Below are 25,909 nucleotides of genomic sequence, written 5' to 3'. Positions count from 1 at the left end.
ATTGTCACTGGGATGAAGGAGTAACAAATGGTACCTTGTATCTTGATCAAGGCAGATCACCATTAAATACTGTATTTGAAATCTTAGAAGCTTAGGAATAGCTTTATGTACATGACAGTAAGTTTGCTTTTAGATTTATTTTAACATTAAATATGTCAATTGTTTATGTTTTAAATATATGTTCAGTTTATGTCACTATTTTGATCACTGATGGTATCTTAAAGTTTAGTTCCCGTCAGCACATAGATGTATTGAAGCATTAGGGAAATAAATGCTTCAAATCCAAAGGACTAAAGAAAAATAATTAATTTTTTTTTGCATCATAGGAAAGATAGGTTCTCTGCATAAATCTCATATTGAATATGTTATCTTTATTTGGGCCAGACTGGATGAGTATGAGCTGCATATTTCTTTCTCACTTGCCATGTACGACATAATGTAATGGCTTAACAAAGAAAAAGCAGAAGTACACTTGCTGTACTATACATCTGATTTTTTAACATAATCAATAATGAGAGATTATATAACATGGTATTACCTAAAGATCAGTTCTCTGTTTTTAAGGGCTAATTTGTTCATATTGCCAGTCTGTTCTGCAAATTCTTTTGTGTTTCAAGATGGGAGCTTTTCCCTTCTCCCAGCTTTGAGGAAGAACCAGAAATAGGGAAAATAAACTTGTCTCTATGTGTTTCCACGTTATACAAGCACTGTCATAATATGTAGTTACATTTTTGACAATTTTGCAACTAGGCTGCAAATAAAAACTATTCAGTTCTACTTTAGCAAGCTGTGTGAGGACTATTGAAGACTTGCCTAAAGACTGACACATTTCAGCCTATGAAATCTGTCCGACATACCTAAAATTAGTTTTTAGGAGACTAGATGGAAATCATAGTCTTCATTTTTCTAAGCGTTGTATTCTTATTAATAAAGCTCCTTTTTGTAAAATCAATGGACCTAAAGAGCAAGCACAATAGTTATCAGATGACATCCTAAACATATGTATTAAGACTTTCTGATTTGGCAGTATTTAATATCATCTTCCCAGTAATTTGAAAGTTTATGCTAGCATCTAATAAAACTTTCTCAGAAGACAGTGTTAACTACTTAATTTTGAGGAGTGGTGCAACCAAGCCTAGGACTAGTATACCATTCAAGGAGAATGCACAGAAGTCAATTCAAAAGAGGCATCAGTATTCAAGTTTGGAGTAGAAAAGACTCTGCTGGTTATGGAGACTGTCTCTTGCCTTAATACAGTCAGTATGTTTTCTAGTATTGGAGTTATGTTAAGTCACCAAAGTAACAATTGTTCTAGAGGTTATTCTAATTCTATTGTTTCTGGAATTATTCTTCTCCCATTCTATATATTCTGCATTAGTTTTTCTTTCTGAGTATCATCCTATTTTTCTTAAATCTATTAATTCTGATCTTTTACATTTTCAGTTAAGATGCCCCATCATTGTACCTACCTAGGGGCATGGGTTTGAGAACAGGGGGGAAGACAGTAAATCTTCCTGGTGAATTTGCTATTAGAAGAGCAGGACAGAAACATAATTACTACTGTCCCATCCAAGCTTAGCATTGCCACAAAACACCAAGGTTGGCATTTAGCTGAAATGCTCTTCTGTAGAGTTTCTTTGCTTTATGTTAATTCATAGCTGAAAGCTTAGCCTATAGCAACCTGAGCCATAGTCAATGAAAACTGAAAAGCTACATTATATGCTGTCCTTCAGGGTAAAAAAATTAAAACATCAACTTTATCTACAAAGATGGTTTCATTCCAGCTGCTGCATTTAGGGAGAGAAATGTACGCAAGGCATATACATTATCCAAGTGTCTCTGTCCCCAAAGGATGGATGAAAGAATGTTTTCTGGGCATGAATCTCTAGGTTTTTTAGAAGTGTTATGATAATTTTTTGTCTATAGTAGACTACAGCATAAGGAAGGTTTTACATGCAATGTACAGACTGAGTGATGATGTCATTCACAAATTCTACTAGAAAGACATAGATGGATGGAGTCTATTATTGAAGCAGTGCCTTACATGAGTAAAATAGAAAAGGACATGTAACAGCAAACAATTTCACTCTCTGTGGGAGCCATCCCTGTCTTTTTTCAAGGAATAAGTTACCATGAATCTGGCTCCTCACTACATCTGATGTAGCAGATGCAGCAATAAACATTGGTACAGGAGTGAACTATAGTTTTCTGAAACACTTCTGTTTACAGAACATTCCTGAATGGTCAGTCACTGATCGGCTACTCTCTGTTCCACAAAGATAAATTCCTATATACTAATGGGAGACAATGTACAGCTGAGCCACTCCAATATGAGTTTTTCCCTTCTTCCTTTCCTCTTCATGCAAACATTCCTTCCACAGTTTTGTGAATACAAAGTGGCAGCAGTAGCACTTGTTGGGTACCTCTTGCTTAAGGTGTGTGCAAAAGATCCATTATAGTCTGTATGCAGCTCCTGGGAGTTCTTAACCACCAAAGCTCCCCAGTGTCCCACCCATAATTCCTACCAGAAAATTTCAGGCTTAAGTGCACAGTCTCTGGTACACATATAAAGCAATCAGAGGGAGTTAAATGACTTGGAAAATAAAGTACATGAAGTATTTTTATTATTTCTAGTTTTATTGTATATCAAAGATTAAATTTTCTTTGCTGTGTGAAATGTGGCAGTTAGCCAGGGCTTCAAGGGTTGCTTTGCTGGCACCTCAGTTCAGCAGGAGGAACTCTGGCCTGTACAGTATAATAGATTTCCCAAGCCAGATGCTTGCAACATAACATTTATATAACAGTAGCTGCTTTTTAGTCTTTTTTTTTTTCTCCAATTTACCTTCAAAGAGTAGCAAGCAATTCCCTGGGAACAACTTCTCCTGTGTTTCATGTTCTCCTGGATATCTTGATCAAAGTGCAATTTACCTTGGATAGCAAGTAAACCTGTCTTTATAAATCTGTAAGTCTTTTAGCAAGAGCTTCAGACTACACAGCATTATAAGAAAACAAATATTAAAATGCTAATAGATCAAACCTATATGCATCCATAAGAATCCCTAAGACAGAAGCTGACCGCAAGATGGGGAGATTTGGTGCTCACATCAGTGAGCTATCTTACATATATTTTTAGTGGTACAGTAAATCTCCTTCTTCACCTTTCCCCAAGTGTCTTATCCCATACCAGTTATACTTTTGTGGAAATGAGTATAAGGCTATGTTTACAGATTGCTGTATACTAAGTGAAAATGTAGGTTGATCAGTATTAAGCTAGGTGTTTGTGGAAGAAGAGATATCCCATTCTTGGTTCACGTATACAAATAAGCTGTACATGTTGTATGAAACTGTTCCTGACTTTTTTCTCTACATCTTCCATTCTCAAAGACTATTTTGCCTGTAGGAGAGCAACTCTAAAAAATGTTTCTGCTGGAACTACAAAAAATATACTGAATTTCAGATGTGCACAGCAAATGCATTTCAAGAAATTGATGATACCTGCTGTATTGCCAGCTTCTTGTAGGAGCCCACCATGCCACAATATTAACAAAGGTAGGCCTGATTATGAATTATGCTGTATGAATTATGCTGCTGGGGTAAGAGCAATCTTTTCATCATCTCATTTTTAGGGATTTGTGTGCCCTACCTTGTGTCTGTTATCTTTTCATACTTCAGCCAAGAAATCTTCCCATAAAAAATAAGATGCATTTAGGATTTATGCCCTTGTAGTCAGATTTCTAAAACAAAACAAAAATCATCAAATATGTTGATATAGGACATACTCAATTCCCATTAACATTTATCACATATAATCAAGGTGGTCTGATGATTAAGGAAATAACCTAGTACTTGGTAGACCTAGATTTAAATTCTATCGTTAATGCCCTATTTATTTCTGCTGCTGAAAAACACTTAAACATATGCTACAAATTAAGGACAAGCTTAAGTGGTTTTTGAGTCACAGACTATAGACCTTGGGCAAACCACTTTGTCTCTTGGAGTCAGAATGTGAAATCTTTTATTCAGCTTGGTGAGCAGTTTCATGCACAACTACTGTCATTGATTTTAATACGATTAGTCATGATAGCAACCACTTGCCAGCCTGAGGTTAGTACCTCAGCTCTTATTCTGTAGAAGGGGGTAATTAAATTTCCATGCCTCCCAGAAGTATTAGTGTATTATACACTAGGTAATTTAGGTAAATTTAAAAATCCCACTCTTTGGAACTGCTTTTCACCAAGTTTGTGCATACATGTTTTTGCGCAGATACAATATTTCTTTGTCTTTTGTTTTATTGAAAAGTTGTGTAAAAAAGTGCATATTAGCATTCTTAAGAAAATTTAAGTGTTATGAAAAATGATTATATAAATAATTTCAGAGGAATATGCTCATTCTGTTTAGTATGGCATTTTCAGAGAAAATATTCCCTGCCTGTCAGCCTTTAATACTACGAAGACAATATGCTTTATATGTAATCTGTATCAGAGCAAAGCTTAGAAGGTTTTTAAATGCAAAAGAAATAGCCTTCATTACTATAGTATTTGGGGGTTTGCCTTGTATCTCTTTTATCTATTATTATTTTTTAAAATAACTACCAGTAGTGCTGAACCCACTGTGATTTGCAAGATAAGCTATTCTGAGATACTTCATGTTCCGTAAACCAGGGTATGTTCTTGATTAGGCAATCACTGAAAGGGGAAACTCACAGGGCAATTGCACTTACATGTCAAAAGAATATTTATTAAGAGAAGAAAAGGAAATGTTGAAATCTGAATCAAAAGAGTTTAACCATTCATATTGCAATAGAAATCATTAGCAAAAGATAATAATTAGCAAAAAGCATGTATTTATGTAGAGAGATATAGACATACATACGCATACATGCATACATGCACACACAGAGTTATATCACATTTGAGTTTAATCTTCCACTATTTTAATCTCAAAACCAATGGGGAGTGTTTGATTGCAGACTTGCCTTTCAAATCCACCACAAATTCCTTCAGTTCATTAAAAATAAAAGCTTTTTCTCCTCTACTATTTCTTGTGGCCCACAGAAAGCAACTTTTGAACATTGAAACTGTAGGAATAGAGTCAGTCATTAGTCTATCTAATTAGATGCTTTGGTCAAACACAGTAAGCACTTGAATGAACCTGGACAATTATGTCATAGCAGGGCTCGGACTTTAAAGGACAGAATTACTATGATTGCATTAAAAGTGTCAATTGTCATGGATATGTTTTTGTAGTAAACAAATTATTCTTGTGAACTTGACCTATTCCACTAAGCTTTTAGTGGAGACTTGTAATGAAATGTAAGTGTCCACTAAGCTTTTAGTGGACACTTGTAATGAATGTGTGCAATCATGTGCAGTCCTTCAGCTCAAGTCAGCCAGGCCAGTGGGCTCCTTTGTCAGGCTGAGCTCCTCCTTTCTACTAACCTCCAAAACAATGCCTAGCTCAACTTTACAGCTCTTAATTATGTTTGTTTCATTTTGTGCAATTAGGCTCACTCCATGCACCCAGTCCACTGGCTCTCATGTAAGACTCAGAATGTTGCAAGTCATGGATATTTTTTAGAAAGGTATGAAAATCATGGAATCCCAAACTACCCTGACCAACATGAGACAATTCCAGATATCAATAACACAGTACAGCATTCAGCAGTGAGGGATTTTGAGTGCAGAGAAAGAGAAAAATTACCAACATATAGAGAAGAGGTTATGAAAGAAGGTAATAGAAGTCATGGCTACTCCTGTGTGTCACTATTCCTCTTTTGCATTGATTGTGTGGAGAAAGAACAATGTTAACACCTTTTTTTTTAATGCCAGCCTTATATACCAGCTTCATTAAACTCAGCTGGCTTTCACAAACACTTCTTATTATATTCCCCACCTCCCCTTATCTGAGATAAATAAGAGAGAGTCTGTGTATTTAGATATCTAGAACATTCAGTACAGAAATTGCTTTTGGAGATCAAGAAAGAAGTTTATTTTTTAACCATGTTGATATGGGGTCAAATCAATTTCCAAGGATATGGTGCTAAGGAAAGAAGAGATATGCAGTCACCTGTTGTAGGTTGGGTTGGTTTAGTCAGGGATTTTATTAATGTTAGTTAGATTGGTTCCTTGTACCCCTATTTTTCCTTCACAGCGGTTTGCTCCAAGTTGTTTACCACGGGAGCTCCTGCCACTCAGACCTGTCAATCTCCTCACTTCTCACAGTTCTCTCCTTACATGGTTCTGTCAGTCAGGGGTTGTCACTCCTTGTTGGGGTGTCAGTCTTGTAACCACTCCCTGCTTCTTCATGAAAGTTCTGCATCAATCACACCACCTTAGCATTCCTATTTGTCCCAGAACACTGTACCCACCTCTGCTATGTTCCCATAGGTTGTTGTGATCCATGTCACCCTCCTGTCGTCTGTCCCCATAGGGTGAGGCAGGTTTCCACCCCTGTCCACCCACCCCCTACTTAATCTAATGCATTCCTTTGGCCCGGGGCCATTTTGCCTTGCATTGGGCTGAGGGCGATTCTCTCCAACCACGCATGGGGGAATAAACGTTCTCAGGCTCGCAAGCAAAGTGTCCTTCTCTCGTCCCTTTGCTTCCTCTCAGCGTGTGAAGCTACCAAAGCTGCGTTACCCACGCTGGGACACTCCATAACCGTGGAGTGCCCGCTCACGTGGTGGCTATGGCCTTACAAAGGCAGCACTAGCTGGGGCTTCTCAACTGCTTGAGGTCGCAGCAGGTAACCGCTGCGGTCACCTTGACTCTGTGTATGTGCCTGTGGTCTCCCTGTGTCTTCAAAATTAATTGAATTTGAGTACAGTAGTATAGATCTCAACCCTGGTCAAAGTCATTTTCTCAGGAAAGGAGAGGAGACTATACTGTAAGATTTGGCTAGGCAAAACCACAGCTGAACTAATCCTGAAAAAAAAAAATACATAAAGAAATTTAAAATTAGTCATTAACCTGGTGGTACTATGAAGCCTCCAGAAAACTGCATTTCCACAGAAAATTTCTCTGCAAATGTAAATGTTATGTCATGAAAACTTTCCAGGCAAAACTCATGCAAGCTCTCCAGTGTCATCAGTCTAGCTGTATCTGCTTATATCATGAATGATTTTTCCATATTCTACTATTGAAATTTTGCCTAATGAAGCACATAAAATATAAAATAGTATGTATTTGTCTAAAACACAGGCAATACCTGTAAAAATTGTAAGTTTAGGTACTCAGTATTGCCCTTTCTTCATTTCAGTTATTAAAACATCATTACTCAGATCCCCTTTCAATTTAAGAAGAATTTAGCTCATTCAGAGCGAATAAGGCAATATTTTTCTACATATAGGTCATAACCTGCTCCTTTGAACAATAGGTTATGAAAGCCAGTGTTCTTGTGCCAGTAGTTTAAATGCCACAGCAACAGTCAAATCTCTGAGATGGCACTCAGTGGTCATTTCTCCTTGTTCACTCTGACAGAAGAGTTTGGCTCTGTCATCTTTGTATCCATCCTCTATACCACCAAAAAAGTGGCTGCAAAATATCTGTTTTTAAATTGCTTCTGAAAACTAAGCATTAGCTAGAGAAGAGTTCTTTTCTTAATCAGTGAGAAAACACATGAAACTCAGACCTTACAAGTCAGCATGAAATGCCACTGAACAAAGCATAAAGTTTACCTCTTATGATCCCACTTTTGTTGTGACAATATTCCCTACAGCAAGAAGTTAGATTTCAGTACAGCAGCACTGGCAGAAGTAATGACCTGTCACCAAAGCATATACTTTTAGTATTAAAAACAGTAAGTCTTGTGGGGGCTAACTCATAAGCTTCTCTGGTGTACCCTAGAGAATGAACCTCTGTACATGTATCATCCTTCTGTTGCCAGACAATTTTCAGAGCCAGTGACATGACAGTGCTGAAGTCTAAGCCAGAAAGAAAGCTTAGAACATTTTTTTTTCAGTTTTATCAAGGCTCTCCAATGGTGCAGGCTGTAACCACATGAATCCATTTTCTAAACTAAACTAAACTAAACTAATAAATTATGAGCTGTGTTAAAACTGAAGAGAGAAATCACAAGCCCGTGTTCATGGCAGCATAAGATGAGACCCATTACTATGCTTTGTTAGGTAAGACATTCATAAACCGTTATTTTCTTTGGGTAAAAATCTTGGTTCCATCTTTATCCCTTTAAAGAACAATTTAAAAGGCAATAGTTCTCAAAAACTTGCGATGACATTAATTTTTTGCAATAAAATCACTTTCTGGATATATTTAAGTCTTTTAGCTAATGCATAGGATATATCCAGGAGGCTGAAATTTAAAACTTCACAGTAACTCTACTCTACAGGGGTCTCAAATATACATCTTATCAACTGTTAGAATAATTTCGGTTTGAATCCCTTCCAGAGTCAGAAAATTTTGCTATTCCTGGATTTATTTCTGTGGTGCTAAAGTAATATCTGTGCCTAGCTTTTTTTGAGTGCCGTGGGAATCTGTCCCACTCAGCTGAAAGGAAATGTGATGAATGCAGCCCTTCAGACACCCACTCATGCCTATAGATGAGGCAGTTGGAAGTGGGGTAAATTTTTCCTAGATGAGAACAAAGAAATATAGTCTGAACTGATGGGAAATAGTCAGCATAGTAACAAGATTTTATAACTTCTCACCTGAAAGCCAATAACTCCCCCTGCATCTGCTCATACTTTGCACTCACCATTGGCAAGATCTGCTCTCATGTATTAGGACAGAGGCATTGATGGATGGAAGTCCCTTCTCGATGACTTTTTTATTCTCTCTCAAACAGAGCCTTCCTTGTCATAGCCTTTCTTAGTTTCTCTTGTGCCAGCTTTAAATTGGGATACAAATTTCAAAATCCCTGTTTTTAATGGCACTTCTTTGCCACATTTGGTGCTTGTGCCCGCAGATGTCTGTTGTGCTGATGACAGCTTTCTGTCATCAATTTCATTGTCCTTACGCCTTAAAAACAGTGTTCTTATCTTATATTCTCTGTGAATTCTGGTCTTTATTTACTGCTGTCCTGTTTCTCTACTTGCTCTGTGTGCAGCCTTGCCTTAAGTATTTTAGGCACAATTTTACCAGATAATTTAGTCATCCAGTATGAAATGAGCCAAATTAGATCATAAACATTCCTGTTAGAGTTATTTTAATGACTGCATATCAAGAAAGAGTGTTTGATGGAAATTATTTGGAAAGTAGTGACTTCTTGAGAAGAGCTGGAGAATGCAATTGCTTGTATTGGTGAATGAGCATTTTGAAGTGCCTCTGGGGCAAACCATTTTTGGACAGAAAAATTTGTATAAGAATAATGAAATGCCCCAGTGGCTGAGGATATAGTGTATTTCTTCCTGAAAGTGCTAGTATGAGTGGAAAGAGAGAGGAATGCTGCCAGACAAAACTAGTGAAGGCTGGATATTGGATTTTTTAATTCTTTTTTTTTTTTACAGCTGTTACCAGGTAATGCTGATCATATGTTATTCCATAATGAATAAATAACACATATGCTATTTTCAAATGTGTATATAAATATAGTATAATATATTGATGTTTAGGAATCAACTGTAATAATAAGTGCAGCATTTTCAATATGTCTTTCAGCTACCATGTTAATAATTTGTGTGGAGTAAACAAAAACATTGGTTCTCTCTCAAGATATCAGTCTATGAGAAAATTTCCAGTATTTTAAGTGTTCTTTGGTTTTTTACAACCAATTTTAGCACTGTAGTCCTTAGGCATCAGTATAACCTTAACTGTATTTGTATAGATAATAATGGAGGAAAATAAGTCCTTTCAGAAGCAAATTTCCTAAAATTTCAGAAAATATTGAAACCACCTAAATGTATCATTATGACAGGCAGTCCTGCCTTGTTTTCAGTTTTTTAACATCCTCTTGATCATGTTGCTGCATGTAACTGTGGATTACATCAGGGAACTGATCCACATAGATATAAGAATACAAGAAATTTCATTCACTAATTCTAGCAAATAATGCATTGTGGTAATGGATCATTATCCGAGAGTTCCTGATCTAGTAGTTCTTATCTTTTATTTAAAAATTAAGCATATTTCTAGACCCAAATTGCACAGAAAAGCCTGAAAAAGTGTTCTCAGTTAATTTGAGCTTATCAGATTCCTGAAGTTTCTGAAACGGAAGAAAGCAGACTTAAAGTTTTCTTAATTTCAAAAGGTTCTTTACAAGTTAAGGTTTATTATACTGAAGTAAAATTAATATTACTTTTGGTTTTAACCTTTAGAATATCGAAATCTTAATGCAGTAGTAGCCAAGGGCATTTTTTAAGGCTGAAGGAACACAGAAGGAGAATCATAGGATCATCTAAAAATTTAGGTTATAGGGAGATTTGGAGGCCATCTGGTCCAGCCTTCTGCTTGGATCAGGGTTAATCTCAAACTGGATCATGTCACCCAGGGACCTGTCCAACCAAGTTTTGAAAAATCTCCAAGGACAGTTTCCCACAGTTCTTGAATAACCTGTTCCAGGGCTTTTCAGTTCCCTTTGTGCATTTTGTCCTTAATTCCTATTGTAATTTTCTTTCTACAAATTGTGACTGTGACTTCTTTCCTTTCACTGTGCACCCATGTGAAGCATCTGTTTGCATCTTCTGTGACTCCCCTTGAGGCAAATAGAGACCCTTCTCAGCCTTCAGACCCAGTTTCCTCAGCTTTTACGTGCATGTCAAGCACTCCAGCCCCCTCCAAGTCATGCTTTCCCTCCTCTGGACTCTGCAGCTTCTAAGTATCTCTTTTGCATCAGTCAGCCCAAAGCTGGACTGTGGACAAACCTGCACTAGGACTGAGCAGGAGGGGATAATCTCCCCCCTGGGGCTGCTGACCGTGCTCTGGTTCCTGCAGCTGCCTGCAGGGAGCACGGCTGGTTCACAGGGTGTTGTCTGCCACAGCCCACGGGGCTACTAGGGTTAAACTCACAGAGCAGATGAAACCCTGGAACAACAGGTGAACAGCACTTTTACTTATGCATGACTGAATTGATTTAACTCAAAAAGCACTGAACTTTGTTTCTAGCTTTTTAGGACAAATATCAGATAAAAAGAGATCCCTATTTGTCTTGGCTAAGGTGGTAAAACGCTTCTGAGATCAGAGCAGCTATGGCAGAATCTGATATGATATGCTGAATAACAAAGAGGCAGAAAAAAGGTAATACATTATATATTAGAAAACATATACTGGAAACCATTATTCTATGCTTGGAAAGCTTTGGGCATTTTTTTAAATGATGGCTACCTCTGCTGTTTTCAAAGATGATTTAAACCAAAGTTTAGTTGCAAGCTGTAACTTGAGACTGTTGTGAGTTATACCACTGTTTTATTATTCTTAATAGCATCAAGTCCATCCAGAGATATTTCATCCTGCAATTTTCTTCTGATATGAAAATGCATAATGTTAATCTTTGTAATACTTTATAAACTGACCATAAACCAATGTTTATGGTCAGTTAATCATTGTATTACTTTGCTTTAGGTAATTTAGTACATTACCATAATGTAACAATCTACTTAATATAAATTTTAAAGTGAGCACAGTGCAAGTTGCAGGGCCTTAATATGCTTTCTAAACAGAAACTCAGAAACCCAGCTAAAGTTTAGATGCAGATCAAATATTTTTCTGCTTTGAGTGACTTGGTGTTTTGCCTAAGGAATATTATGATTTTATGAAAGTCATTACATTTTTTTATAGTGTGCCTTACAGTTCAGTTAGAAGTCCCAACAGGATTTGCGCAACCTTTGCAATAATCATAACACAAGAATATCATATCAGAAAGCCTTCTAGAGCATCAGTCTGCATACATTGTGGGGTACTGTTTCCACCAACACTGAAGCATGTCAAATCCCACTGAATCCAGAGGAGATTTAAAAGCTGTCATTAGTGGGAGTTCAGATGAAAGGCATTAGTGCTAACACATGATGACATTATTGATTATATGAAAAAATAAAACAGTGGGTGGAGGATGATGCAAAAGTACTAACAACCAATGGTTTTGGAATTTAATTAACTTAATGAATGATTTTTAAAACATTCTGTATATTGCTAGATGGTGCATTAAACATAATGAAAATTGGTGGGTCCACCACTAGTAACTTCCATACAATTGTAAGAGACAGCTATGCTCCTTAAAGGACAGCTGAAACAAAGGTAGATTCCAGCCAAACCCAAAGAAACCTTCCAGAGTCCAAAAAAGAAAGTCCTCCTAGCATCACTTAAGAACTCCAATAGTAAAGACAATTATTTTTCGTTTGGTATCACATGATTGAAGCTCTGCATACATATAGAGACTGCTATCGCCCTTCCTGAGAGAGCAAAACTATTGTCAGAAGAACACAGGGAACCTGGACATGAGAAAAAGTAGAGTAATAAGATTAAGAATTTAATGATCTAAATGACCTGGGTCAGATTACTACTATGATTAAGGATTAAGTTAAATCGTTTTATCACAATTTTCAACTCTTAGGCACCAAATTTTAGCTAAGTGCTCTGCTTTAAAGAAAGGACTGTATCATATATCTCAAGAATGTTCTTCCTCCTTCATGAAGTCAATTAAAACTAGTATTTTTTTGTTGTTGTTAATTGCTTCTATAATTTGTTCTATACATAATCTGATACATAGTGTGCTCACAAGTCTGCGTTTTATCTTGAGGTATCTTCATCACATTTCACGGCGATGGAATTAATTTGTTCATCTGCAAAGCTAAGACTGCTGAAGCTCGAACCGTTTGCAATAAAAGACATGGCAGGAAATGGATCCAATCTCTGACTGCTGCATGAAAGGGAATGAGCTATATGCATTTGGCTTAATTGTTGAAGGCATGACACAACCAAAAGAATCATACTTAATTATGAAGGATAACACAGTCTTATTAACTTAGTTGTTCAAAGAAACACCAATACTACACATCGAAATCAACCACTTTTCACAGAAATAATTACTGCTGGGTCTTTGCTCTTTAGCCCTGAACAAAGCCAAGCATATTTTTGCATTGCTTTTAAATAAACAAAGAGACAAATTGTGGCTCAAAGAGACAATGAGTCTCCTGGCTTTCCCTTTCAGTGCCTGAATTCTTACATGGTGGTGCAACTAGGTCATACAGTGCAAGATTCCCTATTGTGGTTATTCTTTTTATTCACCTCTTACAGCTCCCCTGGGTATTAGCAATAAAGGAGAGTTTTATTTCTTTATTCTCCCTCCTATCCTGCATAACCATGCAAACTGGGTCACAATTTGGACCATAATTTGTAACACATCTGTGGATCTCTGTAACACTTTATAATCTACATATTTTCAACCTGCCCAGAACTGTATCAACTTTGCCAGCATTTTTGGGAGTAGGGAGGAAGCAAAGTGAGTAGACAATCCTTTTGTTTTTTTTTCAATCCTGTAAGAGAACAAAAACCATAAATGGTTTCATTATAATCATATTTACTACACTTGTGTCACTGCATAGCAACATCAACAGGGCTGAGATAATCAGTATGATTTCATATTTTATTGTAATGAGATTACATTAAAGTTTAACCTCTGCTCTGATTTCCCAGATTCATTATATATTATCCTGTTATTTACATTATTTTGTAATACATTTTGCTATGAGTTACTATGTCTCCAGAATTTTAAGTTTGAGTGCAGTTTTCCTTCAAAACTTTCCCTGATTTGATTTTATTAATATTAAATAATATAGTTTCTTGACTGTTTACAATGACAGTTTTGTCAGACATTTGTATGTATATAATAGTCTCCAAAACAGTTATTTAAATTAGATTAATAAAAAGAAAAAACATGTTAAAAAATTAAATACCTACATGGAAAATGTTTATTGTAGGCTAGGCGCTGTTCTACATTTCTTATTTTTTCTATTTCTTCCCCCTCTGGCTCTGGTTAGGCATATTACTAAATAACATAAAAGGAAAGATTTTGTGAGACTTCTGAACAGAAGTGCAATTGGAATGGGACATAAGCCCTGAAATACAATTTTACATAGAGTCCAGTCATTTAAAGAGTGGTAGTAAAAATATTTAGAATATATCACATAATCCAAGTCAGAGAGGATGACTTCAAAATCCTGGACAAAAAGACTATGCTAAATGCACTTTAACATTCTTTTGCCTCTTCCTCTCACACATTCATATCAACATAACTGAAGACATTGTCAGTCTTTAGCTGACAGTGCTTGTACCAATAGGGCTTTTCTTTTTCAGAAGGATCTGATTCCCTTCCTAGATTAACTAACCCATTTTACTGCTGCTTCTGAGCTGCTGGGCTTCCCCGTAGTGGCTGCAAAGCCACCGCTTGCTTATCTTTAACCCCTGGTGTGAGATTTGGGGCTACCCACAGCAGAACTCACTGAGAGCTAGGAGAGGACTTACCTGATATACTTTGTGAAGACCGGAAATTTATCCCACAGACTCATGGTAACAAATTTGCTATTGATCAGGGTCACATAAGATCCCACATGCCTGTGTAACTAGAAAGCATGGAAACTGAATTGGTTGAAAAATAGTTTAAAATGAAACAAATATAATTTGTTTAGAAATGGTACAATTCCTCATGGGAGATGGAGATTTAATATTGGTTTAAAAAGAAACCCCCAAGTTTTCCAGCAAAAGAACAGTTTAGACAAATTGTTAGAGATTAACACTACAGTGAACCAGGTTTAACCCAATTCGCTGTGCAATTATTTGTGGTAAATGACAAAATACTACAAAATATTTACATTATTCTTGAGAAGGCTGTGAAAGGCATTCTTGGAGACTAAGCATCCATTCATAAAAAGTGGCCTTATCCAGCCATCTCCAGAACTGAGCAAAGGGCAAACTCTCTCCTACATCCTGCACTTGCTGCTGCAATCTAGAAATGAAACTTGCCTTAAATAGTCTGAGTTCAAGACAGTCAGATGGCTCACGCATAGAATTACTGGCAATTAAAAGTAGACACTTCTACTACAAGAATTTCTCTCTCTCTCCTCTGAGGATAGACTGTTCTGACCTGGCTGGTATTTTCTTGCAGAGAATACACAGAGAAATACGTGGCAGAAAAGGATGACAGTAAAGCCGATATCCTGAGCACTCTGGCTGATATAGAAAACAGCGGCTTTGATGTGCTGCTTCAACAGCTCTTTGCCCAGCTGAAGGTACCATATCTGTGCCCCACATCCTCCTGCCTCTTGGCTCAGCTGATACCAGGGCAGGGCATGTTCTCCTGCTGTGCTATCTGTTGCTCAAATCTCTGATTCAAGAGAGGTGAACTGGTCTGTTTGCTACAATGCAGCTCAATAACTGATTATGTAAAAAAAATCTTGAGAATTTGATAGAATATGTTATATTTGCTTCAGATTCATTATTTAAAAAGAGATTAAATAATCCAGAGTCTCTTAAAGTAGAAGATACATCAAATAATCAATAAGTACAGTTTCTTTTCTCTGGAACATCCTATATTTATGTGATGGGAATTTTTTCATCTCTTTTTCTATATATTTTTACTGATACAGGATTCTCCCCACCATCCTGCCCCACAAAAAATCTATCTAGTTATCTAGCTATCATCTATCTATCTATCTATGCATTTCTGCTCCTTAAGCATTTGGTGAAACAAACTGTATTCCTTGTCCAAAACATATTGGTGGAGCAGCAGTTGTTCCCTAGGAAGACCTTCCCAGTGAGAGCACTGATTGTGGGGTAATTGTCTCTTTTTTGGTTTCTGATACCTCTCTCACTTAGGCTGTCTTCTATAGCCTTATATTCAACCCTAAGCCATGCCACATGTGCTTTGTGCTACATGTTTCTTTTAGCATTTGTTCCAAGTGTTTCAAGTGAGCTTTCTGTTCTTGGTATTCTCTTTGTGAGTAAAAATTTCAGCTGTAATAGTAATGCCTTTTCCAAAACAAAGGTTTACAGAAACAAGGGTGAATTGTTCAGAACATTCAGATAAAAATATTTAGATAAAAAATTAAGTTGGCACATCTTGGAAAAGGCACTTAAAATTTCTGAGGAGTTGCAAAGGGCTGAGTTTTTTGCTATCCAGAGAGAATTTTTGTCCCAACACATTGAAGTGTGAAGTCAAAAAAAAAAAAAAAAAAAGATCGTAGATGCTCAGTAGCAATTTGCTAGAGTGCTAGAGTTTGGCAGCAAAATTATCCTAATTTTCCAATCACACCGATCCTCCCAGCTTCTGTGTGGCAGACAGCTTGCACACCACCACAAAGCTGAGGCATTTTGTTACCCTAAAATATATTACTTATTTTAAAACAATATCTCTAGAGACATGTGACATTTTACAAGATGAGGAAATGAGAACAGCAGCAGCAAAATTAAAATAATTCTTTTTTCCCCTTTCTTCTTTCAGCATTGCTCTTAATGAAAATGATCAAATCCATGGGACAATTCTACTGTACTCAACTGCATAAAGGCATTTGAATGTACAGAACTACATTTTTAGGTCCTGGGACCTGGGAGTAGGATGAAGAGAATGAAACCTGCAGTGTACTTCTAGATGAAAGCAACAGCTCTATTGGAAGAATATTTCTCTAGTTCACTTGGAAAGGTAAACCCTTCCACTTTAATACAGTAAGGTCTAAGTCCACTTTCTATATAATGCAATGAAAATAGACACAATTTAGTAAAAAGAGAATTTGTCTTACTCTATTTCATAACTGCTACATATGTGTCTGTGTGTTTGTAAATACAATTTCTCAGTGTCCAAGAATTAAATCCTTGCCTCATAATGCTAGTAATAATAATAAAAATAGAGGTGTCCTTACATTCTATGGAAAATAAAGATGGTCTATTACTTTCATTAGGCACTGGTAAGGGAGTGTGCACAGGTCACAGTATTCAAGCTATTAAGATTGAAGGCATCTGCACAAACAGCCTTGACTGCTTTTTAAAGGCTAAGCTGCACAATTTGTCTTTCATTAAGAGCTGTTGTGCAGTTTTGTGATTTGTAGCCAGCTCAACTGAGCTTCCAGAGTGTGTACTTCTATTTTGAGATCTTGTCAATAAACAAATAAGACATATGCTTCAGTGAGTCATCTGAGCAGAGCAGACTATCACAAGAATCAGTTGACCTGTACTTCCTTCCTGCTACTGAATCGTTCTCTACCTTTTCTTGTTAGCACAAAGTGTGTCCCTGTGCACAGCACAAAGCAGAGAAGCCAGGGATGGGAAGACAAGGTCTCTTTCATCCATATGGGTTTATTTGTGTTCTGCTGGCACCGTTATAGTCATACAGTAACCAACATAAATTTTTAGTTTTATTATCACCTCTAAAAAGAGACAGAAATGTGAAAATTGAAGCCAGAAGGTTTGTATCACAGGATTAATTAGGCAGGGCCAAGTGGAGTCACACTCCTCCTGGCAGTGAGTGCCTCAAGAAGGTGCCTGCCTTCAATTATGGAGCACACAAAGCAATTAAAAACCCCGTTTCTTTTTCCTGGGGTGTTATTTGTTGAGAAATCTTTTTTCTTTCTATTTTCTTTTTTTTTTTTTTTTTTTTTAATTCTCTGGAGATCTGAACTGGTTTGAGGTGTAATCTGCTAGGGTAGATATTCATGAAAAATTGATTTAGCTGAAACCTAAGTGCAATAGGTTTAAAATAAACCGAAAGGAATGAACAGTGTGTTTCTTGGCTGAAATTTTATTGGCCATTTTTTAAATACACGCATACATGCACAGAAGACCAGATAATTAAGAATCCAGACATTATGGATCTCCAGGAAAGAATTTTGTCATTGGGACACATAAATCAAATCAGCCAGCCACTCTGTGCATTTCCTTAAGCCTTACAGCACTCTTGATTAACCTTTTCCTCAGTACTTTATACAGATATATGAAAGTTTCTGAATGGCAGGGTTGTGTATATGTGTCAGTTTTAAACATATGTTTCAGGCAGCCATATTCCACGGTACATTGGAAATTAGTACTCTGTTTCACCTGTACCTGGTTTACAGGATGTGATAGCCTTTCTCTGGATTTATGACCCTCTTTGCTCTCCTGGTGTTACCAAGAGCTTTACCAACATCACTGACTCTGACACTTTGTACCAGGACTCAACATCTAATTCTGTGCATCTGGACCTGCACATTAATTCTTTTGCCACATTCCTTTCAAAAAACCCAGCTAACTCCTTCCTCTCCTGTTATTTCCCATGACAGATAAATAATTCAAAATATGATATAAAGTATGGTGTATATCTGGTTTGAATAGTGCTCTATCAAGATGTGCTTCAGCTATAGCAATGACCTCATACTTCCTGTTGAGTAGGGAGAAGCAAAAAGATATTTAAATCAATAGAATAAGGGAGCCATGGCAATGGATATTGCAGTGCACGTGAGTTTTCTTCACAGGTATTACGTGACAAAAAAATGTATGCTAGGGCATTAAAAGGATGCAAATAATGACCATTGGTTTATTATTTTTTCTAAGATTGGAATGCCTATATTCCCAGGCTTCCTCATTAATGTTGCCTAAGAAGTAATTACATTTTTGAACAAAAAAGTAGTGGGTAATGGAGATTTTTTCCCCATTGTGCTCTTTAATTTTATTATTCCCTAGTTTAAATATAACTCACAGAAGAATGAGAAAAGTCTTTATAAAGGTCATTAAATAAATGCTGCTGGAACAAATCTTTAAACAGGATCATCACTGAAAGGGGAAGTTATGCATATGGAACACTTTAACATGTAGTACAGATTAAACAGTTGGCAAAATAAAGCTTTAAATTGCCAGACATTATGTGTCACTAAAAATCAATTCTGACAGATTTTATTGAGGCTTTTACCCATATTATTGCTGCTATATTTTTTTTTCAGTTAAAAAAAAGAGGAAGAGGATTGACTTTTTCATTACAGGTCAGCCCATTTGGCAAAGGCTATCCTGTCACATGGCACACTTTTATACCCATTTTGATTTAGTGTGCATAGTATGTTTATCAGTGGTGAATATCACGATGACAATAGTTTCACATTTCCGAGCCATTGCCAGAAGAACTCTGATACATTCTCCTATGATTATTTCAAGATATTTTAAAAAGTTTCAGCAATTCCACCATACACGTAAAACAAAACACACAAAGACATTTTTCTTTGTTTCCCAAAGTTGTTTTCATTTTGGTTCATGAACATGAAATAACTAATAAAATTAACTAGCAACTAGGGGATAGCAGAGCAATATTCTTTCACTCTATTTCATATCTTGTCACAGGTATAAAATTGTAAATTTAGTGCCAATGGATTTTGGAGTTAGGCCACCATGCTAACTATATGTTGTTTTCTTCAAAAAAGTCATGTACATTTGTACATACAAAGTCCAGTATTTTTGTAAAAAACCTTCAATTTTCACATCATTTAGGGGATTACTCATGCAATTTACTTAAAGAGATATTTATACATACATATATATATATACACACACCAGGACAGTCACAGGAGAATTATATAAAATAATACATTGTATTTGGATTGAAGTTCTGATCCTAGTATTAACTGCCTTTCATACTGCAAAGAGTAGATAGGATTCAGTTGCAACACTTTTAGAAATAATTAGGAAAGGTTATTATATTCTTAGTGCAGCTCCCTTGGACCCTGCTGCCACACAATGTGTCTGAGGCCAGAAGTTTTGAGGTCTGCAGAAAGAGTGAGAGTCATACTGTTAGCAAAAAGACTTATAATAGTCTGAAAAAACACCAAAGAATCAACAGCTTTACAAGTGTTTTAGGTTATTCACCAGCAAATAACAAGCTGAAAAGTAGGCTGCAGTTCCTCTCTTGTAACTTTATTCACCACTGCAGGTGGGTCAAGAGTGAGCTGAATATGGTGTGTTTCAACCACCAACACTGAAACTTGTCTTTATAAAGTATCTCTGTACTGGGAACTGAGGCTTCATTGTGTGTAAAAGATCAGTCCTGCTGGCTTTAAGAAATAAGAAACACAATTTTTAGGCATCCTTCTTACTTTTGATTATCTTTCTTCCTCTCTTTAGGTTTTCTTGTCTTCAAGACAAGTTCAAAAGGTTCATTTGGTTAAGATAGCAACCAAGGGTAAGGGTAAAATTGTTAAATTTCTGACTTTGCTTTGTGTCTCTGGGCAAAGGCAAAGGGCTGAAGCCTCAGGTAAACAAATATGTTGTCAAACTTCCTGTGAAGCCTCATACTAAAGAGAGTATAAGAAAAATAATTAGGGACAACAATTTAATAACATAAACATAACAAAAAGCGAATCATTTTGGAATTCAGTTCCCATTTTGATTGGCTGTTCAAGCTTATGCATTGTGTTTTTTTCTGGATATTCAGATTATACAGATGCTCTCCCCACACATTGCACAGCCCACAGGAACTACTAGATTGCAGACTGACAGAGTGGGCCTTGCTGTGCTGGTGCAAAGCATTGACCTGAGCCCTGCTGTGAGCTGAACTCCTCTGTGGGAACCTCAGAGAGGAGCAGGGGAGGCATTGTTTGACCCCCTTACTGCTCCTTCCTGAGAGGCCCATACTCCTCCAATATTACACGTGTGTGCCTTTCTTTTATGTTTCATATTGCACTAGGCAGCATTATACATCTACAATATGCGCATTTATCTACCTGAAGGGAAAGGTATTTTTCTTTTGAATAACATTAACAAAATCAGCATTCATGTAGTGATTTGATTCATTTGTACATAGATGAACTTTATTTAGAAATAAATTTTTTCAGAAACTTTTTTGTATGTTGTGACAACAGTGGTGTCAGATTTAGCAGCTGTTATGTTTCAAGCAGGAGCTCTACATGTGGTTACTGGGGAAAAAGAGAAAGAGTAGAAGTTTGAGGTGTGAGACTGTTCAACATGAGATTCTCCCAGGTTCTTTTATGACAAATATTGATGAACACTAATTGAAATCCATAATATTAAAAGAAAGACGCAATACTGAGAACAGAGACATTCAACTGGAATTTTGTAGAGATGTAAGGCAGGCGAAACTGCAACTTATTTTGCCCAAAGCAATTTTTTTTAAGAAGTAATCAGTATGCCCCTTGTCTTTTGCAGGGATATTTTAGAATAAAAATTATTTTACTTGTATTTTTTCCTATTTTTTCTTGATTTCAGTTCATAATGTTTAATATATTTTTTGGGGATAAAACTCAGTCTTGACTTGGGTATTGACTTTGGTATATGAATTAAAGGTCATTATGAATTAGGAATTCTCCTGTTTGTGTGTTAATAACATCTGAAGTTGTGATTATTTCCAGAAATATTTTTCAGGACTTCACTTGCATAATAACTTTTTTTTCTGCCCCTTTTTTTTTTTTTTTCAGGAAGGAAAAGCAGCACTGTGAGCACAAAAAAAGCAGCTTTTATAAAAGCATACCCTAAGATAAACACAGAGTCATCTAAGAAGATATTTAATAAATAATACATCAGATTAGAAAATTTATTTCTAAAATAAGGGCAATTTCTGTAAAAACTATCCTATTTCAGAAACATTTGTATTAAGAAAATAAGATATGACATCTCTGCCCATCAGAGGAGTGGAAAGATTATCATCCTTAGTCACTCAGTATCAGTAAAGGAAAATACAGGGATTATTAAATTGATGGATAGGCAAGATAGTTTTCAGTGTTTCCTGCTTTTGGTTTGTAAGAGTCAAATCATATAATTTGTCAATCATCCACTTGTAGGACTGCCTTATTATTTTACACTAAATGTAGAACGTTGCCATATCTTCGTATCTGCAGAGTCCAATCTGAGTATGTGTTTCTTCAATCATCTACTCCAGGATCAGGATCATTTAGCACTCAGAGGTGTTCACCTACTTCAGCCATAGCTCATGATGTTAAGTGGTGACTAATACCACATTTTAACTGTCCATTATCTGTTACCACCAATTTAAATTCTGGGAAAAGTTGCCTTATAAATGAACATCCTCCTTTGGCTTTTATATAAAATACTACTACTCTAATAATAATGCAAGTCCATCATCTTTAATAAATTAAACAGGACCTTCATTCTCCTTTAATAGCAATACAGGAAGTCTAAAACTTATTCTTAAGCCCTTAAATTTAGGGGAACACTAAAGTAGATGCAAATTCTCAAACATAATAGTATTTCTGGTCAGCTACATAGAAAATTTCACTAAATGGCCAAGGTAGGAGACCACAGTTTCTAACTAGATCCAAAGAGATCAACACTAGCTAATAAATTTTGATCAACTGGTTGTTCTTTGGTGAGAAATGAACAAAATGAAGGGCCATGAAAAAGAGATATACAATAAACTAAAACTACAGCATTGATTTATTCTCATATAGTGTCAGTGTGATGGATTAAAAAATAATAACAACTTTTTCCAAGGTTCTCATCAGAAAAATCAATTTGACTGAGACACAAGGGTTAGTTATTACTATTTTTAAGCAAAAGCCTTACTGACAGGAATTTGTTTTATAAGAAAATATCCTATAAAATTATACTCCACAAATAAATATCACAAAGTGAAGGTAAGTATTGTATTACATATACTTCTCAAAAGGCAATTGTGAAATCTAATCATGACACAGAGAAAATGTCCATATTTTCTGGTTTCCACCAATAAAATTTTTAACAGAAACTTTTTAATTCATTTACTCAATAAATAAAAAATACATACAAACTTCCAAGAGACACAAGCACTTACAGCTCATCAGATACATAGATTTCTATTTTTCATGGTTTTTAAAAAGCAAAACACACATGCAAAAAATCTCACCCCAAAACACAAGTCTAAGTTTTGTATATCTTATAGGACAGAGCCACAATTTCCAGTGAGCAGAAAATGAGTTATTTATTAAAGACTAATGCATAGTCTTTAATGACTATGAAACATATATGTTTTCTTGCAGCTGTGAAAGTATAGTTATTATGAAACCATTCCTAAAATAATTAAAGGAGGAAAAGAAGTAATCTTAGAAATTATTTCCACAAGCTGATTTGGGAGAATGTAGAATGATTATAATTTTGAGGGTAAAATAATTACTTTATTGAAGTAAATAAAAGCATTAATACTGATTTGAAAAGGACAGAATTTTGAAATATTTTTCCATTAATTAAATCATTATCTAAATATCTAAATTTTCTTTTAGATATCAAAGAAAATTGAGAGAGAGATTGGAAATGTATTCATGGAAGTTTCAAATGCAAAAAACAGTTCAAAGGCACAGAAGTGTTTCCATCACCTATGCATTATTGAGATTTATGATTTCTGAGGCTGATACCTTGGAAATTCATGTAAATCAAACCGATTTGACCAATAGTTACCTACAACCTAAATGTATAAAAAGAAACCTGTTTTCACTTTTTGCTATATGGGTCATCTGCAATTGCAATAGTGTGCTATAGACATTGTAAACTGTGTTCATGAAGCTTTGGATATTGCTGTTCGATGCCATTGTTTTATAATGGTGTCACTGCAGTTTGTAAGTATTACGGATTTGTGTCTTACTTGATAGGATTGAGAGAGATTTTGTCAGGGACTTTTGTTTCTTATTCTTCAGCTGACTCTTGACTGGGCTGAGCAATCTGCCTGGAGAAGTGTCAGCTTCAACCAGGTTTTCCTCACAGTGGCTATATTTGCATTTTCCTTGGAGCACACTTATAGCCTGGCTGCCCTTTCCATCCCATTGCCTGGAAAAGTATTATTTGTGCTTCAGGAAAAGATCGCAGGGCAGGGGACAGAAGCCAGCTCGAGCCCTTTCTCTTTTGACACTTACACTCTTACTTTCAGTGTGAATTGAGTTGTTCTCGAGGTTTCTGCTCAGCAAACTCCTCTCCCATCTTGTGGCAATTTTGCTGATTTGAGGTGGACAAAAGAGTCAGGATCCCTCTTTCAAGGCAGCATAGTGGAGGAATTACAGGGTGAGGAGCAACAGGTGTCCACACTGCTGCAATAGTGACACGCTTGACTTTAAGCACAGCCATAATGTCAGTTATTAGTGAATAATAGGAATGGACATTAGTGTTGTTTACGAGTTACAGAGAAGGAGTTATTTTGTGTTGTGTAATAGTTCTGCTTTATTTCAGAGGTTTGTTTTCTTTTCATGACATTTCATCACTTCTCATTTCCCCCAAATTAGATTGTAAACCAAAGTGTTCATTCTTTATTCCAATCTCACAGAAGAAAAAAAGGACACCAAAACCCCTGTAAAATAAACATTGCTGGTATCTACATAATACATAATTTCAATATACAGCTTATGCTTTGTACTACATAGTTGTGATGCGTTAGTATAAATAAGCTCAGTAATGTTGACAACAGAACAAGAATATTGTTTAATATATAAATAGATAAACTGGATATAAAGTGTTTGAAAATAATTATATTTTTTTCAGATAAAACTTAGTTCCTTAATTTTCATTCACAATAGGGAAAACTAAGGAAATACAGAGTAGTAGAAGATGGAACAATCTTCTGAAGTGCTAGCATGTTTTCATCATCAGTTGTTAAGACTTTAACTCAGAGCATGTTTCTAGTTTAGCTAAAGAGTCACTGTACACCTTAATCCATGTCACATAAGATTATTCTGCTGTGTGACACAGATATCACTGAAGACTTCCAGAATATATGAGATTACTTTTGTTCTCTAGACAATTAACAAGATTTCTATCTTACCCTCTGTGACAGTTACAGAAGTACTAAACTTATCAGAGACAGAATAACATAAACCTTCATTTTATGTGAGCATGTGTAATCATTTTATCATGATGCTCTCAAACAGGAATATTTCTCCCTTCTTTTCAACTGAGCAATTTCTCTTATAATAGTTTAATGTAAATGCTTATATCAAGCAGACCAGTATAAATACCAGCATTCAACAGTAAATCAGAGTAAAACAAGTAAAAACAGTAAATCAACAGTAAAACAAACTAACAAACAAAAATAAAACAAACCCAAAAAAGTTAAAGTCGGCAACAAATGGAAACACATATTTCAGAATACTTCCTATTTTGAAGACCACTGACACCTGGAATATAATTTAGATGTCTCAGTCTGCCATAACACAATTTGAAATTTCAGAAAGAAAACTTCAGAAAGAAGGAAAGTGACAGCAAGGGCACAGGAATACTGAGGTACAAAATTAATAACATATATGTAACTTTTATAAAAATAACCCAATATAGTCCACATAAATTGTAGTCTGAACCACTTGTGGTATTCTCTGAAATAATTAACGCTACCTTAGCCTCTTCCATACTGTAAGTACAATGATACTGTAGGAATGTTAGGTTCAAAATTATAATTCAGGAACTTAAAACATGGATGTTTAAAGAGAAATAGTAACTACATTTAGCTGAGGAAACTCTCTTCTGAAGCACTCTGCTGATTAACCAAGCTGTCTGTAAAATTCATGATGCCACCATAAAATGAGAAGAGAAGAGAAGAGGATAAAATGTCCATTCGGAGATCAGAAAATTGATTTTGCTGGCTAAAAAAAAGTCTTTTCTCCACTGAATAAATGTATTGTGAAATTCATTAGAACTGAGTTATATTCAGCAAGCACAGTCTTTTTTTTTTAATATTAATTAGTATTTCATTTTAATTGCACATGAGTATAACTACTTGAGAATGTGTATAAGCAGGCTATGGAAAGCTGAGAGAGACAATAAAGATCATAACTTCTCTAAGAGATAGTGCTGTTATTATTCATGGGGTTTTTTTGAGTTCTATGCAAAGTCCTCAAAAACTTGGAGAGTATTAGAAGCCTCTGTCCTCTATCCTGCTTTTAATCTACTGTGGCTGAGACAGTGATTAGCGATGGACAAAAATGTTCTTTTGCTTGTAATACAAAGCACTTGCTTCCCTGGCTTATTTGTTCTCCATAATTGATTGGCATTTTGTCAGTAGGTGCTATAAATATGTCTGTTGGAAA

General features: G+C 35.9%; 1 long non-coding RNA gene across 3 annotated transcripts; it reads left to right on the top strand.

The window, feature by feature from the left end:
• Positions 1–21,448, top strand: LOC128795135 (uncharacterized). Of its 3 annotated transcripts, XR_008433419.1 has the most exons (6): positions 1–117; positions 3,385–3,549; positions 15,052–15,175; positions 16,387–16,584; positions 20,019–20,076; positions 21,329–21,448. It is a non-coding gene; the product is annotated as an uncharacterized LOC128795135 (long non-coding RNA). The 3 variants fall into 3 exon arrangements; XR_008433417.1 differs by lacking the exons at positions 15,052–15,175; positions 16,387–16,584; positions 20,019–20,076; positions 21,329–21,448 and adding exons at positions 11,110–11,189; positions 12,688–12,792; XR_008433415.1 differs by lacking the exons at positions 15,052–15,175; positions 16,387–16,584; positions 20,019–20,076; positions 21,329–21,448 and adding exons at positions 11,058–11,189; positions 12,688–12,792.
• Positions 21,449–25,909: the final 4,461 nt, after the last annotated feature.

This window comes from Vidua chalybeata, chromosome 1 (assembly GCF_026979565.1).
Source record: "Vidua chalybeata isolate OUT-0048 chromosome 1, bVidCha1 merged haplotype, whole genome shotgun sequence".
Lineage (NCBI taxonomy): Eukaryota > Metazoa > Chordata > Aves > Passeriformes > Viduidae > Vidua > Vidua chalybeata.
The sequence above is the reverse complement of the archived record's forward strand: the minus strand, read 5'-3'. Positions and strand labels throughout refer to the sequence as shown.